The following is a 20778-nucleotide window of genomic DNA, read 5'->3' as shown; positions in this document are numbered from 1 at the left end:
GAGGGTCTGCAACATGCCAGGCTTCGTGTGGGGAGTTTATATCAGTCCCCATATTGACTCTCCGAGGAAGGAGTGAGCACCGTCCCCAGCCTATTATGTGACGCTGCCAAGAAAGCTTTGCAGCCAGCAAGCGGTGGAGGGAGGTGTTGGGTTTGGAGTTGAGGTCAACTGTCTACCTGAGGAGTCTAGCAGAGGTCAGAGCCCCTGGCTCGGAGTAGAAGCGCCATAAATGGTAAGGCTGTAGCCTTCCTGAGTTTTCTCTTTTTTAGTATACAAACTGAATTGGCTAGAATTACAAGAAGAAGAGTGAGCAACGTCAGGATAGGTGGCTTTAAATCTCTCCTCTTCTCCCCTCACCCTTTACTCAGATTTTTTTCTTAAGCACCTACCATCTTGCGTGCTTTCTGCTGGTAGAAAAAGACAAATGGGTCCCTGCCTCTGTGACGCTTATAGTCTGGGTCTGCTTTGTCCAAATGGCAGCCATTGAGCCACATGTGGCTCTTGTGCATGTTGACGGTGGCTAGTGAGACCGAGGAATGGAAACTTCAGTTTTACTTAATTTCAATTTCAGTTTAAAAACTGCTCCTCGATCCCGTTATTGAAAAACTTGAAAGTATGCTTACAACAGCTTGTCAGTCTATCAGCTGCAAATGTTATTAAAGCTAGCTGCAGATCAACTATTTCCAGGGGGAAATGTAGGATCTGAATTGAGATGTTCTGTAAGTAGAAAATACAGCCTGCATTTCGAAGACTTAGTACGAAAAAGAATGTACCTTATTTCATTATTAATTTTTAAAATACTGGTTACATGTTGAAATAATGTATTTCAGCTATATTGGGTTAAAAGGCATTGATATGAATTCTGCCCGTTTCTTTTCAACTTTTAAAAAAGTAGCTATTAGAGGGATGCCTGGGTTAAGTGTCTAACTCCTGGTTTCTGCTCAGGTCATGACCTCACTATTGGTGGGCTCGAGGCCTGTGTCCAGCTCTGTGCTGACAGCACAGATCCTGCGAGGGAATCTCTCTCTCTTCCTCTTTCTCTCTGCCCCTCCCCCACTCGCATATATGCTCTCTCTCTCAAAAATAAATTAACTTAAAAAAATAAAAGTAGCTACTAGAAACTTTGAAACCACACCTTTGCCTCACGTTACATTTCTACTTTGTGACAGTAGCCTAGAGAGTCATGGGTTCATTTCCCTTTATACCACAACCTACTTCTTAAGCTTCCTTCCCACATCTGTAAAACATGGACAATATGATAAGAGGACAGAAATAGGCAAATTAAAAGAGAAAATGCATGCAGAAATTGTTGCATGAATAAATTAGGCCATGGGTCTGATTGAGTGGGGCCGGGTAATACTTAATTTTTTTCCCAATTGGATAAATAGTTCATGCTCATCATAAAATATTTGAATAATCTATGAAGGTACATATAAAGAGTAAAAATGGCCACTACCCTAAGTTAACTTGTTACTGACCTTCTTTTTACACAGACAACAGACACGGTGCTTGCGAACCCAGCTTCCGGGGTCGTGTTTTGACTCCACCACTTAAACTCAGCTTCCTGAGCTGTAGAATGGGGATAAGAGTAGTGCCTCTATCAGGTCGTTGTTAGAGGATCCGATGACCCAAGGTTTATAAGACACCTAAAGTAATGCCTGGCACCTGATAAGCATTCTGTAAATATGTACTAAATCTGCAAAACTAAGCTTGTGTTCTTCCTGCCACGCCCATGCCCCCTCTATGCCCAGGCCGACGTTAGGGTCTCTTGTGGTTCCTTCCATGTTTCCGTCCTGGCCCATATAATCATGTATGATTGTTGATAATTGCTTATTTTATAAACATGTGATCATATTATAAATACTGGAACATGCTTTTGTTTTTTTGTTTGTTTTTAAACTTACGATACCTAGATTGTGGAATCTTTTTCTGCCAAGTTAGTTGCTATCTGTAAATGACTGCATAATAATTCTGTGGCAGAAATGTACAACCTTTCTGTGACCGCCCCCCTATTAATGGCCGTTTTGTTTGTTTGCTGGAAGTTTCTGAGCATTAAAATGTTACACTGGGAAGGCAGGGAGGAGGCCAACCTGATTAATTATACATCCAAACTTGAGTAAGCTTTGGGGGCTGAGCTACAGATTCGATGCATATGGCAAGAGGTTCATTTTGAGTTAAGTAACTATCTGAAATCGCCCGGCAGTTAGATAATTGACCCAATTTAATTTTCCTATAGAAGGGCCACCGCTGGTTTGTCTGCTTGATCTATAGGTATGTCACCATGTGTATTACAAACCAGTCGGCTAAGTATGAAGCTATTATTACTAATTAAAATCACTTCCCCGCAGAACCTCACCTCCGCCACCTCACTAGCCCACCTGCCTACCTTACCCAGGATTCACCCCTTCAGGAACGGCTAATGTGAGCTAAAAAATCAATAGCTCAATTAACAATCAGGATCGGGGCTTCCAGGCAACAGAGATCAGGATCAATAACTTATGTTCAGTGAAATTAAAGGCAGTTGTTAAGTCAAGTGGTTAAAAGCTGCAGGCACAGACTATGGGGATATCCGTCAAAACCCGTTGGGCTCTTTCTCTGGAGAGATCGAGAAGCACATCTTTCTTTGCCCCATCTTCCACATGGATGGGTGCCTAATGAAGCAGGTGCATCCTCACTGATTCTTTTCTGAGCTAAATCCCTGGGCCCCGGGACTGCCATGGGCATCTGAGCTGACTTGAGGGAGATTCTCCTTTCATTAGGAACAACACAGCGAAAGCGGAGAATCCGGAATCCTCTCTGACATCTGTTGGGGGAGGAGAGGGAGTGAAGTTTCCTGGCATCTTCTGTTTGCTCCATCTGCCCTGCATCATAAACATTTCATCAGTCAGCTAACATTCAGTGAGCATGCACTCTGTTCTTCTAAGCCTTGTAGACTTTGCAGGAGTCAACCCCAGGTACGGTTCTCGCGTTATTCATTGGATCAGTTAGGAGAGGCTAGGGTGGAAGTAGCAGAGGGCTCCAGACATGGATGGGACAACCCATCAGGAGTCTGTGCCTGCTTTGTAAGAGTTCTTGGTGGATATCTGGGTTGGAGGGGGGCAGATCTGTTTCTGCCTTCTCACTCTTCCATCCTTTAAGGACCTAATTATCACCTTCATCCAGCCCATGGAAGGGGCAAACATAGCTTGGAAAGTCACACTTCACTTCTTCAAAGCCAGGGCTCAGAAGAGTGCTCTGAACTCCTGATTCCGTTACATGGCCCAGACATGAATCGCCATCCTGGCTGCAAGAAAGATTGGGAGGTATAGTGCCAGGAAATAAGAGGGGAGGACAGGTTTGGGAGATCAGCTAGCAATGTCTGCTTCTTTAGCATTACCTCCCCTTGGGGATATCTGCAATTACACCTGCCTGTCATGTCTTCCCTTTCTTTGGGTGCTAGAACTTCTCTTCCCTTTAGGGAACTCATTCCATTGATGGGATAGTCCACATGCCCAGCCACAGGATGGTTCCATGACCTCAGTTGGGCCAATCATAGTCCCTCTTAGGATATTTCTGTAGGATTAATCAATAAGAGGTCATATCTTCCTGCTGGAGGTACTAAGTTAGACATGAGTCTGTCTCGTGTATCATACCTACAATTTGAATAACACTCACCTAAGCCATAGAGAGACAGTGTCCTGGTATGTCTTCTATGCTTGTTGGAAAGGGACATGGGACCCTGAGAATACTGCCTGAGTGCGTGGATCCAATTGCGCCAGTTATCTCTGAAATTTTCCAGAGAAGAACACCAATAAATGTTCATGAATTCCTTGGCGTCTATGGGCCATTGTGTTGGCTGGACACAACTCCTCTTTCATCATGAACCATTTCTACTCAGCGAGAATAGAAATCCAAAATCAATGGAACTAAATATATTCCTTCTTTCTCACTTACGATAGTTTTTATTTTGGTTCCCACCACCAGTAGCTGCAAGAATATTGATCAACGTCTTCCCAGCATACATTAGTTATGAACAGGAGACACTATGTTTTCACAGTAGAACATCCGCTCCCATACTCTGCTTTGCACGTGGTACTTACTTTGCCTGGAATCTCTTCCCTTCTCTGCCCATTGGACTTATATCCATCTTAAATATTAATCTAATTCAGTTCTCTTCAATTCAGTCAATAGCAACAGGCTACCTTTGATGGGTCAAATAACTTGTTAGGCACTGGGAAACAGAGCTGGATAGGATAGGAGCTTATGGTCTGGTAGAGACAGTGTCACAGACACAATTACTGCACAGAGAAATAATAATCATAATAATTAGGATTTATTGCATGCTTGCTGTGTGCTGTGCACACAGTTTCAAACTTTTATGTGTATTCACAGTGGCACACGTGCTACTCTCATTCCCATCTCACCCTTGGTGAGACTAGGGCACAGAGAGGTTACGGAACTTAGCTAGGATCACTTAACTAGCAAGTGGTGGAGCTGGAATGTGAACTTGGGGTGTCTGGCTCTGAAGTTCTTGCTTGCAGACACTGTGGATGACTGTCTCTAAGAATGCTAATGCAGGTGAATCACTGGCTGATATGGGGGAAGGAGATGAGGGCAACGAGGTGGTGCTGGCTACCATTTCTCTTACTACCTCATGAGCTTCTTGAGTTTGGGATCAACATCTCCTGGTCTCATTTCCCTAACACTTGGCTTCAGGGCACCTAGCACACAGTAACCCCCTTTATCCAGGATTGAACAGAAGTTCTGAGAACCTCTGATAGAATGCACAGTGACAAAACAATTAGAAAATGTGCATGGTCTCTCTTGCCTACTGTTAGCTCAACTACTTTGGAAACTTCAGATTCAAGAGGACTGGTGAACATTCAAATATGGCATGTTTGGCTTCTGAAGGTAACTATGGTTATGATGGACATTCAGGCCCAGGTTCCACTGGAGAGGTCAGGATCCAGTCAAGTGACACATTCTCTTCACACATCAGCTATCTTGGAAATGACACATGGGATCTGTAGCCATGTGACTAAACACAGCAGGGGCTAGCACTTTACATGCATTCTATTATTTAACCATCAAAAAATTCTTATGATCGGTACTATCACCCTTTCATTATTTTAGAGTCAGTGCTTGGAGAAGTGGCTAACATGTAAGGGCTACCCATCTTGACACAATGCAAAATCTTAACATACAGGCCAAAAAGGGTTTAGTTTTCAGACACCTAGGGGTCACCTAGAAGTTGGTTAGGTGGCTGTGTTGACTTTTGCTGGGAATTAGCTGGCCATAGGCTGGTCTAGGCTGGGCTTGGGAACATGACAGTGCTCTATGTGTGTCTCATCTGTCAATAGGCTTGCCTGGGTATGTTCTTACAGTGATTTTTGAGGCACATGCCCATGTCAATACTGCACTGTGTCATGTTTGCTAACGTCCTATTGATCAAAGCAAAATGCATGCCTGAGCCCAGGGTCTAGGGGCAGGGTGGGAGGACACTGCAAAAATTATGTAACAAAGGCCGTGCCTATAGGAAAGGGTGAAGAATTGGGGCCATCACTGCAATTGACCACAGGACTCAATAAATGTGTGCTGTATAGATGATCGATGAGTGCTCAAGGCTCTGAGAAGTTATAGAGGAGCCGGGGGTCACACAGTGAGTGCTATACAGAGCTGTGCGTTAAGCCCAGGCAGGATGAATGACCTGAGTGGGTGATTTTGGAGCCGCTAGAGGCCTCCTACTTTCCCTATCACCTTTAGCTTCTCCCCTGGCTGTTAGGTGAGGCCTGGAGTTTCTTATATCCAGGGACGGGAGCCATTTATGTCCTAAACTAAAATCAGACTGTAAAAGCCTCTGTCCCTGGGAGAGAAGACATAGCCGTGCCTACTAAGGGAACAGCAATTGGTTTCAAAGCCTCAAATGAGTCCAGCTTTTTCTTCTTACATTAAGAAAAGTTTTGAAAGACAGAAGCTACATGTGTTCATCATATAGAAGAGTACAAAAGAGAAATGCACAAGTAAAATGAAGATAATTGACAACCTGTAGGTAACAACTAATACCTAGGCATATTTCCCTCTAAATATTGTCATTATTATTATTTACAAAATTGGAAGACAAGTTTTTTTCCTCCAAATCTTTAAATTGTAGTTAGTTAACATATAGTGTAGTAATTGTAGTTAAATATAGGAGTAGAAATTAGTGATTCATCATTTACATAGAACCCCCAGGGTTCATCATCACAAGTGCCCTCCTTAGTACCCATCATTCATTGAGCCCATCCGCCACCTACCTCCCCTCTGTCAGTCAGTTCTCTTTTGTTAAGAGTCTCTTGTGGTTTGCTTTCTTCTCTCTCTTTTTATCTCCTTTCCCATATGTTCATCTGTTTTGTTTCCTAAATTCCACCTATGAGTGAAATCATATGTTATCTGTCTTTCTCTGACTGGCTTATTTCACTTAGCATAATATTCTCTAGCTCCAACCATGTTGTTGCAAATGGCAAGATCTCCTTCATTTTTGATGGCTGAGTAATGTTCCATTGTATAGATATACCACATCTTCTTTATCCTTTCATCAGGAGCTGGGCATTGGTGCTCTCTCCACGGTTTGGCTATTGTTAATGGTGCTGCTATAAACATCGTGGTGCACGTGCCACTTCAAATCTATAGTTTTGTATGAAGATTTAAAAATTTTTTTTTAATGTTTATTTTTGAGAGAGGGAGAGAGAAAGAGTATGAGTAGGGGTGGGGCAGACACACACACACACACACACACACACACAATCTGAAACAGGCTCTAGGCTCTGAGCTGTCAGCACAGAGCCTGACATAGGGCTTGAACTCAGGGAACTGTGAAATCATGACCTGGGCTGAAGTCGGACACTTAACCATCTGAGCCACCCAGGCGCCCCGGAAGATGTTTTTGATACAGAATTGTGGCCTAAACAAATGCCATAAACATAACTCTCCACCATTAAAAGCCCACTGAAAATAATATTTCCAGTGGCTGCAGAATAACCTTTTGTGCAAGTAACGCTGTAATTCATTTGACCAAGTGTCAATTGAATATTTATATTGTTTTCAACTTTTCTGTTATAAATAATGTGGGGATTACTAATTTTTAGTTTTAATACATCTTTTCACTATGAAATTGACAAGTTGCTGTACATAAAATTTTGAAAAAATAAAACATACCATCATAGTCAACACCGTAACTGTTCTACATTTTCTTCTAGTCTTTTCTTTCACATAATTTTATGCTCACCTTTTCCTGACTATAAAAATAATATAAAAGAAAGAAGTAAAAAGCAGGAACAAAAATCATCCATGATTCCACCAGCTAGAGGCAATCACTATTAACTTTTTGGCCCATTTTTCCACATCATCCTCATCTTCATCCTCATCACTAGTATGAATTAATTATTATTTTACATGACTGAGATCATGCTAAATCTGCAGATCTTCTATCCTTGTTTTTCTTAATACTGTATCAGAGCATTTCTCCTTGTGATTAAAAGCTTTAAAAGGTAATTTACAAATATTTTTTAAAGCATTAAATAGTCCGACATAATATTTTACTGACTGCATACTAGCTCTTCAAATAGATGTGTCACAATTAATTTAACATGGCCATGGGGTGGGAGGGACAATGTTAGCTATCATGTTTTGCTGTAAGATTGCTAAAAATGGAATTAGTGGCAATGCATTGGAAGTATATGAACATTTTACTTTATTAAATTTTTAACAGTGTTTACATATTTATTTTGAGAGTGAGTGAGAGCATGAGCAGGGGAGGGGCAGAAAGAGAGGGAGACAGAGAATTCCAAGCAGGTTCTTTGCTGTGGGTGCAGAGTCCGATGGGGAGCTCAAACTCACAAACTGTGAGATCATGACCTGAGCCGAGATCAAGAGTCAGAGGCTTAACCGACTGAGCCATCTGAGCGCCACAGTATATGAACATCTTAAAGGCTTCTATATGGACCCGTTTCTACACAGTATGCATAGCTAGCATGTAGGGGCACACCATACTGTGCGCTGACTTTAACTTCTCAACTACACATCTTTTAAACATCGATTTCCTTGAAGAAAGGGATTATCTCGTACATTCTGTGTCCCTGGCCGGTGACTGGCACAAAAATGAGCTCTGGTATAGATTAATAGCAAAAGCACTGATCATGGATCGATCCTGACAGCCTGGGTTTGCCTCGAGGCGCCTTACTTCCGGCAAGTTAACAAGCCTCTCTCTATTCAGTTTCCTCATCTGTTAAAGAGGGACCGAGATAGTACCATCCTCCTAGGGTGGTGAAGATTCGGCACCCAACTTCTACCATGTTCTAAGCACTCTGTGAGCATAAGCTTTGAGCATTCTTTTCGAATCGAAGGGGTCTGTGTGTTGGTTAAAAGCATGGGTCTCCAGAGTCACGCAGCCATAAGTTTTGTGCAGTTTTCTGCCATGAGAACTTTTCCTACCCTTGCAAGCCTTACTGTCTTCATTGGCAAAATGGACCGATAATCGTACCTACCTATGGTGAGACCAGTATGTGAGGCTGAAATGAGGTGATGGAAGTTAAGTGTTCGGCATGTTGCCTGGCAACTAGGGAGTGTTTAATAAATGGGAGCTACAGTAACTTCCGGAGAGGGAGTACAGGCTTGGTCAGACATGTCCTGCCTCCATCCTCAGTGACAGCCAGTGCTAGGGGTTTGATGTGTCCTTGTAGACATTTCTTTCTCTTTCCATCATAAATATCTGCGTGTGTGTGTGTACAGTCTCGGTGGCTACCGTGATCGTACTTTCCTTGTTCTCTTTTTAACCCGCTGGTGGCCTGGAGGTTTTCTCTCTTTTGTTTCTGTTCTGGAAGCTGGTCCTGGTAGCAAGATGAGAGAAGGTGTCTTCAGAGGCACTCTTGCACCTGCATGTTGGCAACCCTGCCCTGGGCAAGGCAGGGAGGGTGGAGGCAGAGCACTGTCGAAACGACCTCCAGGAGCATCTAGCTCCTTCCCCACTTTGCCACGAGGATGTATTCCACTCCGTTTTCTAAATATGAGGTAATGCAAGTAGCAAGGGCTTGGTGGCATGTCGGTGTGGTAATTGTCCCAGTCCCAGGGATTTGAGAGCTCTCCAAAACACTTGAGAAAATCTGCTGTATTGTTAGCCATTTCATGTTCCGTGCTATGCTCTTCTTTTCATAACTGCATTCTTAAAATACATGCTTGATGAATAATCAGCCCCATCTCCTACTTTCAATTATATTTACTGTATAGCTTTCCCAAGGGAACTATTAAAAACACACACTCATTAGCTCCATCAAGTATTTTCACAAAATAAAATTGATATCTCTCTTCCTTGAGATTTTTTTTTAACTTAGGGACGAGAGTCCTACCCAAAGCGTGGCAGAGGCAATGGCAGAGTTCGCCCAACAGTCTCCGAGTGATAACAGTTCCCCCCCTTTTAATTAATTTTCTCCTTGAACAGAGACGGACTTTGCGGAGTGTGACCTGGAATTTTTAAACATGTTTCTGCTGAGGGGTTAATTGCTCCCTTTCAAATGCATCATCGTGGGTTCTTTCTGCAGGACAATTTGTGGCTTTCATGATCAGTTAAATTATTTTTTTCTCTTAACAAGAGCCTTAGACTGCTAACCTGGGAAGCGGTCCTTATCTATTGCAGTGGTCGTCAGCTCCGTCTTCCCATTAGAACCACCTGGGAGCGTTTAAAACATGCCAGAGCCAACAGTCCCCACTCAGACCAATTAAGTTAGTATCTCTGGGCACAGAGCCTAGGCATCTGTATATTTTAAAACTCCCCTGGTGATTTCAGCTTGCAGCAGGGATCGCAAACCACTGATGTAGTGAGAAAGCCCTCATTTTACAGAGGAGGAGACGGAAGCTCAGGCGGGTTAGCTGACTGCCTGGTGCTCCTCTGAGGAAAGGGCCTGGGGTGCAGAAACTATACCCCCGGTGTCCTGCCTGCAGGGTTCTGTCCTAGGGCTTAAAGATTTTTTCTAGTTCAGCCCTTATAATGACTTAATGATTGTTTTTTTAATATTTTTTTTATTTTATTTCTAGGATAGAGAGAGACAGCGTGAGCAGGGGAGGGTCAGAGAGAGAGGGAGTCACAGACTCTGAAACAGGCTCCAGGCTCTGAGCTGGCAGTCAGCACAGAGCCCGACGCGGGGCTCGAACCCACGAACCGCGAGATCATGACCTAAGTGAAAGTCGGACGCTTAACTGACTAAGCCACCCAGGCGCCCCGACTTAATGATTTTTTAAAAAGATTTTATTTTTTAAGTCATCTCTCTGCCCAACGTGGGGTTCGAACTCATGACCGCCCCCCAACCCCGATCAAGAGTTGCACGCTCCACTGACTGAGCCAGCCACACACCTCCACTAATGATTTTTTAAAGTCCATATTACCGCAAGGGAACCAAAGCTCATAAGTGCTGAGTAACTGAACCAAGGTTATATCGTCAGAAACTTGGACATATATCTGTTTCTGATGCACAGCATAACACAATGATTTCTCTTTAAGCCTGTGTATATTTTCCCTGGAATTTTTAAAAATTATTTTTATTTATTATTATTATTATTAGTCACTGGAATTTCTTTCTAACTCAATTCACAGAGAGGTATCTTGGGGTTTCAGGCTGAGGGTGTAGCTACTGACAATCAAGGGCCAGAGCCTCTCAGACGCCTGTTTACAGCAGGTGTTTGATAGGTTTGTCAGTACACAAATAAGTGCAGGTGACATTTGCCAGGATTGTTGGTTTAAAATTTTTTAAATGTTTGTTTATTTTTGAGAGAAAGGGAGAGAGCAAGTTGGGGGGAGAGGCAGAGAGAGAGAGGGAGACAACACAGACTCTGAAGCAGGCTCCAGGCTCCAAGGTGCCAGCACGGAGCCCAACACGGGGCTTGAGCCCATGAACCGCCAAGCGTGACCTGAGCCTAAGTGGGACACCTAACGGGCTGAGCCACACAAGTGCCCCAGGATTGTTGGTTTTAAGTAAAGGAGATCCTAGATCCAATTGCTTAAATGGCTTACATCATTTCTAAGTGTCAGTATCCTGAGTCTAGATGCTCAAATCTTACAGCAAAGGGTCTCATTTATCCCCAGGGTTTGTTTTGTGTTTCCTGTGTGTCCACTATGGCCTTGTGACCCCTGTTCATGGGCTCTGATTGGCTTGGTTCCAGTCATATGTCTGCTTGGAACCAGTCACTGTGTGGAAAGGACTGCAGTTGTCTCATGGGCCAAGTTTGCATTGCATTCCAGGGACAAATAGTAATAGTAATAATTAATTAATTAATTAAAAAATAGCTCTTGAGGCAGCTGGGTATCAAGAAGGGCCCAGATAGTTTTAAGCTCTCCTGTTCTTCCAGTGTACGTATTCAAGGCTTTGGAACTCCATCTCCCCGGGGGCCCACAGAGACACTTATCCGGGCCTGGAGTGCCCTCTGTCACAATCCAGAAGCCAGTCCCCCTCCTTCTACCCCCCCTCTTCCTCTCAGAGCCAAGACAGAAATAAGGAGCCACAGGAAAACCATTTTATAGGGGTTTCAAACATTCCGAGCATAAAGTTTACTTACAGTGTGCAGTGTATGTGCTTGTGTGTGTGTGTCTGTGTGTGTCTGTCTGTGTCTGTGTGTGAAAAGCCTGTCCTTGGGCTGAGTGTCAAAACCCTCGAGATTCCTCTGAGAAGAAGCAAAGGATTCTGAGGACTGTGCACATCTTACAAGTCAAGCAAAGAAATTCTACTGACCTGAGCCTGAAGCCACAGCCCAATCTGCCAGAGGAGTGGAGTAGGACCAGTTTTGTTGAGGCTAGTCGTGTCTTCTGAGGCTTTCTGAACTCTCGGAATGTAAAGAGTAGAGCGCGCGCGCATGCGCGCGCGCGCGTGTGTGTGTGTGTGTGTGTGTCCCCACATCCCCATAAAACCAGCATTGCTTAAGGCCCCATGAAGTCAGTGTAAATCAGTGAATCTTTTCCATCTCCCACATGATCTATTGGGGATGTGGCTCATTCATATGGATCTTAAAAAGTGTGTACAACAGGGAAAAAGAGACAGAGAGACAGACATCGAGACAGAGAGCTCACTTCTGCGGACCCAGTAGGAACTCAGGTGCACCTAATGACACAATTACTCTGAATGTTTCATGCAGAACAGCAACGCCATTGTTTATTGTTCAGCAATGAACGTGTGCAGCTGCTGGGAGTGTTTTTTTTTCTTTTTAATTAAAAAAACTTTTTTTATATTTATTTTTGAGAGAGAGAGACAAAGAGAGAGAGAGAGAGAGAGAGAAGGCAGGAGGGACACAGAATCTGAAGCAGGCTCTAGGCTCTGAGCTGTCAGCACAGAGCCCGATGCAGGGCTTGAACTTATGAACCGCGAGATCATGACCTGAGCCGAAGTTGGCTGCTTAACTAACTGAGTCACCCAGGCACCCCTGGGAGAGTTTTTATGAGGCAGTGTTTTGAGAGAAATGAGCAGTGTGGAGACTATTGTTTGGAGTGGAGGCACCCGAAGGCTGGGCCCTGTAGATGCTGGCTGGAGATGGATGGGGCTCTGTCCACGAATCAGACCACGGTGATGGGAAGTAAAAGGCATTGCGGATATTTGGCTATTGGGTATGGAATGTTCCAGAAAGTAAGAAGAGTAAAGGGCAAGACATTCAGTGAATCGGAAGACCAGGCATGTAAAAATGCTGATGGGGTGCGTGAGATTTATGTACCAAAATGTTCAGCACAGTTACTGCTACTGGCACAAAACGTGGAAACAACTCCATTATTTTGCAATGATGTAACAATAGAGGGTTGGATCAGTTATGATTCACTTACGATTCACTCACTTACATGCTGTAACGGAGCCGTCACGAATGGCATACTGTGAAGAACCGGCAGGAGAATGGGGCAATAGTCTTGCTCCATGACAAATGAGCGGAGGACGTGATGGGGCATCATCCATTAAATTAATGGATTGCTCCCACTGTTTGCTTCTTTCTTTCTCAAGCACTTAATACAAATATATTTTATTTTTATGTCTATGAAGTCAACACAGCTACAATGTGGAAGCTTTGGGAAGCATAGACAAGCATTAAAAAATTCCATTCCCTGATGATAACTACTGCCAACGTCTTGGTGCATTTCCTTTCAGTTTTGGTTTTTCTCCCTGCATGTGTTATCCTGGACTGCTCAAGTCTTTCACATTTTTAGAAGCACTCTGGCCTCTGCAATTACCATGGATTGAGCCTCTCTTTCTCAATCTGTGGTCCAGGGGATTTAGTGAATTCACTGAATTTTTCCTCACTCTGTCTCCTGAGATCTAACATCCCACTGAGCCCAATGACCCCTTTCCATGTACTTTCTCACAGAGGCTGTAGCGTGAAAAAGATCTGGGGAAAAACTGGGGTAAATTACAAAAGCGTCAAATATCTCCCTTCTTGGAGTTCACTGACTCTTCCCCACCACTAAGAATTTCTCCCTGTCAGGCTCCCTGGTAAGTTCTAGCCACCTGCATCCCAACTACCATCTTGACCCTTGATCAACTCACATTCAATTAAATATAATGTTCATACATTAAGTGAGTTAATTCTTTGTGTTTCATTCCATCTGTATTTATATAATGAGCCTTGAATTTCAAAATGAAAAATTACTGCCCAGTTATTTTCCCAAACTGAAGAGAAATCATCCCCCAGGCATACATTCTTCTGTTCTCCAGAACAACCAAATTTTACTTTTTGAAAATTTGCACATGTATATATACATGCACAAACACATATGTACACACATATAGATGTACACACATAAAATACCTAGAACTGTGGGGCTTGAACCCACGAACCAGGAGATCATGACCTGAGCCAAAGTTGGACACTCAACAGACTGGCCACCAGGTGCTCCTGTATATATTATTTTTTGTAACTAATTTTCCACTAACTGTATTTCATGGAATTGAGAATGCCATCAAATACAATAAACACCATCCTTTTATGTACCACTAAGAAAGAAGAAAAACCTTTGCCAACAAATTTTTGACATGCCATTGAATATAAGACATATCCTCACTTCAGTGTGGCCACGATGTGAAAGCATATCTACCTTAAAATAAGTGAAACAGGGTATGTACCAATCAGCCATTGCCAGAATCAAAGTACAAAAAAATCGCCCAAGTCTCGCCTCAGTAGCATATGATAATAAGGAATTGTTTACTGCATATACATTTGCGGATTTGCTCAGGGCTGGAGCAGGGGTAGTCTGCTCCATGTGTGCCATTCCGGGGCCCAGGCTGAGGGTTAATCACCTCCACAGTATTACTTCCTTGGTGGGTCACTGGTGGCTAAGAGGAGAGGGCAGGCCAACAGAGCAAGCAGATTTTGTGCCTCTGTTTGTGTTATGTATTGCTCACATCCCTTTAGCCAAAGCAAGTTACATGGCCAATTTCAAAGTCAGGTTGTGTGTGTGGGGATATGTATTCCACCCATCATGTCAAGGAAGTATATATACGATACACTACTTGGAGTGAAGCCTTGAGACCAATAATTCAATCAGTAGGGTATTTCAAAATCATTGTATCTTGTACTTTATGCCTGTTTGTAGCCTAGCTCATACTTTTTGGAACAAAGTAGATCATAATATATGTAAAAGTGCAAGAGGGAAAAACCGCCACCAAAATGTTAACAATTGTTTCAGAGATTGGAGGAAAGACTTTTTAAATTTTCTTTTCTGTCCCTTTGATTTCTCTAAGTTTTCAGTAATGAGTAGATGTCACTTCTTAGTAAAAGACAATAAATGTACACCTGCATCATTCATGATTTCCTGTAAGAAGTCCGTATAGGAAAGTAGTTAGGGAGCCAAATAAATGGCTATTTCCGGGGAAATGTAGAGGAAGGGACTGGCTGTTGGAGAGGATACATGATTATGCTTGTTCCCCAGTGTTAGCTTAAGGGCATGAGGCAGATGACTAAGGTAAGATACTCTGATCCTGGGTAACATGGCACCGGTGTGTTTATTACGATGGGTGGGCCAGACTGGAACGGGATGGGTGGAGCCAGGGCCACACACTTAAGAGGGGCACCAAAAGCTCAGAACACATGTGCCAGGAAGATGTGCTCTGTCTTGAGCCTTGGAGCATTGAGCCTGGATGCCTGCCATCCTTCTTACTCCGGTGAGAATTCTTCAGGAGATGGAGGTGATGCTGAACTTGGAGGTGGAGCAGAGTTGGTAAGAGGAAGCCAAGCAAGACCTGACCTGAATCTGCTAACATGCAGAGTGTAGTCAAACACCTGAGTGTGAGACCCCAGAAGAGCGTCTCTCAATGGAATCGTGCGTCAGAATCACCTAGGGAGCCTGTGGAAATACAGAATGGCTGGGCCCCACCTCCAGAGAGGTGGATTTACTGGGTCTGGGATAGGACCTGAGACTGTGTATTTCAGATAAGCACCCCAGTAGCATTGATGCTGCTGGTCCAGGGACCACACTCTGAGAACCACCTCACTAAGGCTTGTACCACCTACCTGGAGAGCTTTCAAATAATCCTGGTGCCTATGCTTGCACCCCAGACCAATTAAACCAGAATCTAGGGGTGGGACTCAGTCTTCAGTATTTTTTTTTTTTTTTTTAGAGCTCCCAAGGTGAAGACAATGTGCAGCCAAGTTTGAAAACTGCTGTTCTGAGGAGAATTAATTTAATCTGTTTAACTACTGAGTACATTGGCAGCAGGTACTAAATTAACTCATCACGAACCACCACCCCTTTCTCTGTGGACCAAGAGTTAAGATTGTGCCAGTGGAAATCTCCTGGAAGAGCGGAGCTTAAATCTTGGAACTCGACCGCCTTCCTGGATCCCAAGGAAATGAGGCAGAGCTCTTGGCATGTGGTTGAGGAGAGAATGAGTAGAAATAGGCAGAATCTTAACCTGCATGTGTCCTCACTGGTGAGGGACAAAGGTCATGGTCAGACGCAGGCTGCTCTCATTGAAGCAAGAGTGGTGAATGACGCCGGGGTCTTACACGACACGGGGTGGCAGGCACTCAGCAGGCAAAAGGACTATGTCATCAGAAGACTTCGAAGTCATCTCCGTATGCCTTTGAAGTTGCCATAGAAGGATCAAAGTGATGCCATATGAGACACTTCTATAGCTACAGCTTGAAGGAGGTGGAATTTGCCTCAGGACTTGTCTCCTTTCTCTCTCTCCTCTTTCTGTGGACTTTCTTCCTTCCAACCCAGGTGTCTACCAAGTCTTGTTCTCTAGAGTGTGTTAAAAAATTTTTTTTTAAGTTTATTTATTCTGAGAGAGAGAGAGAGAGAGAGAGAGAGAGAGAGAGACAGAGACAGAAAGAGAAATGAGCAGGGGAGGGGCAGAAAGAGAGGGGAGAGAGGGAATCCCAAGCAGGCTATGCACTGTCAGTGCAGACCCCAATGTGGGGGTCAAAACCACGACCTGTGAGATCACAACCTGAGCCAAAACCAAGAGTTGGAAGCTTAACTGACTGAGCCACCCAGGCACCCCTAGAGTGTTTTTTTAAAAATCTGAGGTGGCAGCCAGCTCTTTCCTAATGACACATTTGCTTAAAGAATACCTCCTGCCATGGGAGAAGTCTTACACTCTTACATCTTACCCCTTGATAGAGTGCACCCTGGAAATCAAGGAGCCTTTGTTAGTGTGAGGAATGGCTCCCGAATGGTGAGATTGCATGCTTGGGGCCAGAAAGGCAACTGTCTTCAAAGACTTTGTTAGGGGACTGAGTCATGTCACCCAGAATTCATATGTTGAAGTCCTACCCCTCCATGTACCTTGGGATGTTACTGTGTTTGGAAATGGGGTCTTTAAAGAGGTAAATAAGGTAATACGAAGGCCATATGGATGAGCCCTAATCCAATATGACAGGTATCCACAAAAGAAGGGAAAATTAGTACATAGATGTATATGGACAGAAGACCATGTGGAGTCACAGGGGGAAGATGGTGGTCTACGAGCCAAGGGGAAGATGCCTCAGAAGAAACCAACCTTGATCTCACACTCCTATCCTTTGGAAGTGTGAGACAATAAATGTCTGTTATAAGCCACCCAGTCTGTGGTACTCTGTTATGTTAGCCCGAGGAAATGAATACTGATTTGAATCGTTGATTTTTGAGGAAGGATTCAACTTATTTTCAATAGGAATGAACCAAACGAGTGGAAATTAGGGTAGGTGCATTGGGCTCAAAATACATATAACTGAACATTCTTGACTGCCTATTAGTAAAATAAATAAAAACCCCCTTATATACCATCTGACTTTTATTTATTTATTTATTTTTAAATAGTTTATTTATTCTTGAGACAGAGAGAGACAGAGCATGAGTGGGGGAGGAGCAGAGAGAGAAGGAGACACAGAATCCTCAGCAGGTTCCAGGCTCTGAGCTGTCAGCACAGAGCCCGACGCGGGGCTCGAACCCACGAACTGTGAGATCATGACCTGAGCCGAAGTCGGACGCTTAACCAACTGAGCCACCCAGGCGCCCCACCATCTGACTTTTATGAGTTTTTTTTCATAACTGGGAGAGGAAATCTTTCTTGCAGTGGAAAGAGAGACCCAAGAGGATGGAATGATTTTGATCTTCATGGAGTCCTTAGGGCTTATTTTGAATCCCTATGGAAAGAAGAGCTTAGATGCCTAAGTTGAAAACATAAGAAAGAGTTGATGTAACCTCTTTTAAGGACTTCCTGGGAAGAATGGCTGCTACCCAAGAGCACCCAAAGCTGTTAGGTATCAGCTTGTTCACTATTCCCTTCTCCTCCTGTATCTTTGTAGCAGACACCTTTTGGTGGCTCTTACCAGTTGGCAAAAATTGCTCTTCCTCTGGAAAATTCCCATTCCCTACAAAGAATCATAGCAGCAAAACCCAATAGCCATGATGGTGGTGCTATGTGAGCTGAACCCTCTGGCTGCAGCCTTATTGGACCAGGGGTGCTGACGTGACTCAAACAGAGCCAATCACAGTCTCTTCCCATGGAATTTGAAATTGGTCCTAAAAGATGCCGGCCTCTATTAGCTGGTCTACAGATGTTTAGGAGATGAGGCATATCCATAATTATAATTATTACTTTTTCACATGTGCCGCAGGATTGCAGGGGGAGAATCACTCTGAATGTTAGATGGGAATACAGGTGACAAGTGCAGAGGAGTCAGTCATGGGTGGGTTTTTATTTTCCTGCTTCTTCCTGTGGTCCCACTGCATTCCTGTCCTTGGATCATTTAACAGACCCTCGAGCATTAGGACACATTTCCATCATTAGGACACTATTTCTTGAGCTTGGATAACATCTGCTGTAATGGGTATGAGGGTTATCACTTATTCATCTTTTCAGATACACAGGTGATGTGGTCTGGATTGCTATTATTTGCAGGCCCAGGATTCTCCTCTGTACCGTCTCGACCAGGCTGGGATCACCTCCACTCATTCCTCACTCTGAAGACTGACCACAGCTTTGCAGAGTAGCTAAATAATCTCATGGGTCCTTAATGAGGAAACTGGGGGCCCTTTTCTAAAGCTTGGTGTTCTGAGTGCCCTTAAAGTCATGGACTCAGTTTCCAAGCCAAATTTAAACCAGAAGTCACTCGATTTGGCCTTAGAGGCTAATTAGACTTGATTCATCATTTACTCCAATCTGTTAAATTTAATACCCAGCCTGACCCTACAGCTGGATGCTCCTAAACTTTAATTCATCCTGGTGGCCAATTAGCAATTTCCTTCCAGAAACACTTTTTTGGGTGGCTGATTTACACATGGCTTACAAAGATTAATTGGGTTGACTCTGGTTCTGTTTTCTAATCTCTCAAATAAGGCTCTGACATGGGAAGGGAATGAGATTATATACCTATGGAGTGTAGCATGGTGTCCAGCCAACAGAAAGAGCTCAGTATATATTATGAGCTGTTACTATCATCATATTGACCGCAAAGAAGATACACACTGGGTTAGCCATCACCAGGATGAAGCTTGCAGGACAGATGGATGGGTGGGACTGGGAGACTTCTGTTTCTCTTCCAGAGCCGAGGGTTAAGGGGACCCACAGGTTGAAACCTGTCTTGGGGCTTTCTGTCTCCTTGCCTGGGGTGGTAATCATATATTTAAGCCTTTTGGCCAAGGCATCTTTCAAGGTGAATTATTCAGCTGTTCCCCATTTCGCTGAATCAGCTGTTATTTCCCACAAAGTGCAGACTGGCCAGGGTGATGGGTCTGTAATAAAAGTATGCTTGTACCTGTGCGTGTCTCTCTCAATTTGTTTATCTCTGTGTCTTTCCTCTTGTCTGTTGTGTATCTGTTTTCTTCTTTCTCATTGCCTCTCTTGTTTCCACTTGGTGGGCTCAGGAATATCATTTGAGTGTGCCCACATGCATGTCTATTCATGAGGTTCTTTGCCTGTGGTGATCACATCAAACTCCAAAATGGAAAAATAGCACCCTCCCCCCTCCCTTTTGAAGCAGCTCATTTGTTTTGAAACCTTCTTCTTCTTTTTTTAAAATTAAATAAAGTAGTTACTTCTTGGCTGGTGTAGAGATTTTTTTGATCATGATTTTTGAAAATCACTTTCCTGAAAGTTCTTTCAGAAGAACACTTTGAATCAGCCCCTTCTAGGGTTTCCTTATAGCCAGAGATAAAACACCTTGATCGAGCTTCCATAAAAACACACATCACATCAATTAACAGATATCGCCAGGGGCAGGCTTCTTGTTCAACATCTGCTACTTTATTACTAACAGCACCAGCAGAATATATTATGGGGAGCATGGCTGTGGATTTCCACTGGCCTCCAAGAATGCAGAGATTTGCACTAGGCCTGCTCACTTTTCTAATGAGCCATATTAATACTCCATATTGAACCCGTGGGGTGCCACATTTTCCTCCCCCATTCTGGCACAAGCACAAAGGCTATTACATTGTGGGTCCTTCAACTCTACCCCTAAGGAGGCTGTTTTCACAAAAGGCATCAGGAACAAGAAGTAATGAGTGATAAAGGCTATATTTCTTGATTATTTACTGTATGTCAGTCTCTGTATTAGGCACTTCTCATGCATCATCTTGTTTAGTAGGAAGCCAATCCTGTACAGAGGCATTATTATTCCCATTTTGAAGATGAAGATGCTGGGGCATAGAGAGGTCAAGTATGTTGCTCAAGGTCATATAGGTAGTGAGTAGCCATAGGAGACAGGGACAGTTCTTTGTTCCCATCTCCCCTTATTCTGGAAATGACCCTGACTTTCTGACCTAGGGAGTGGGAATGTGATGTAGACCAAACTAATTGTGATACTCATCTTCTGGGAAATGATGGTTGATCTTGGGTCGACACTGACTCAGCATGTTCAGTGAGAATCCATCTCTGGAATTAAGCCTCTTCATAGGCTGAGAGGAAGAAGGAATCATGCCCCCGTGGGATTGCTAAGCTATGGCCTCAGTAACTTCTTTGCCCACCATGTGGAGATGTTTTGCTTTCCGTCTTAGGAAAAACCAATGAAGCCAACAGGCAAAGAGAACTGGAGTAAACAAAGATGAGGGAAAATCTGAAGGGGGTAGTGTTCCCGGTTCTAGTTCCCAAGGATTTGGTTTAGGTTTAGGCAGATCTTCACTTCACACTGGGAGTCACCACATTCTTTAACCCGACTCTGAAGTCCAGAAATCCCCTTTGTGGTTTGAGCATATTTGAGGTGGGTCTGGTGGCTGAAAAATATCCACCAATGGGTATGTCTCCATTTGAGATGTGGAGTCTCATTCTCCTCCCCTTGCATATGGACAGGACTCAGTGAATCACTTCTTTTTTTTTTTTT

At 43.6% G+C, this 20778-nt stretch overlaps 1 long non-coding RNA gene across 1 annotated transcript in view; it reads right to left on the bottom strand.

Annotated features, from left to right (window-relative positions):
* The window catches only part of LOC120239824, a 57626-nt gene that overhangs the window by 13774 nt on the left and 23074 nt on the right, over positions 1-20778 (bottom strand). The gene's annotated exons all lie outside the window — the stretch shown is intronic.

Source organism: Hyaena hyaena, unplaced genomic scaffold (genome assembly GCF_003009895.1).
Source record: "Hyaena hyaena isolate Hyena2069 unplaced genomic scaffold, ASM300989v1 scaffold_238, whole genome shotgun sequence".
Classification (NCBI taxonomy): domain Eukaryota; kingdom Metazoa; phylum Chordata; class Mammalia; order Carnivora; family Hyaenidae; genus Hyaena; species Hyaena hyaena.
Note: the sequence above shows the minus strand (reverse complement) of the source record. Positions and strands in the feature narration are given on the sequence as shown.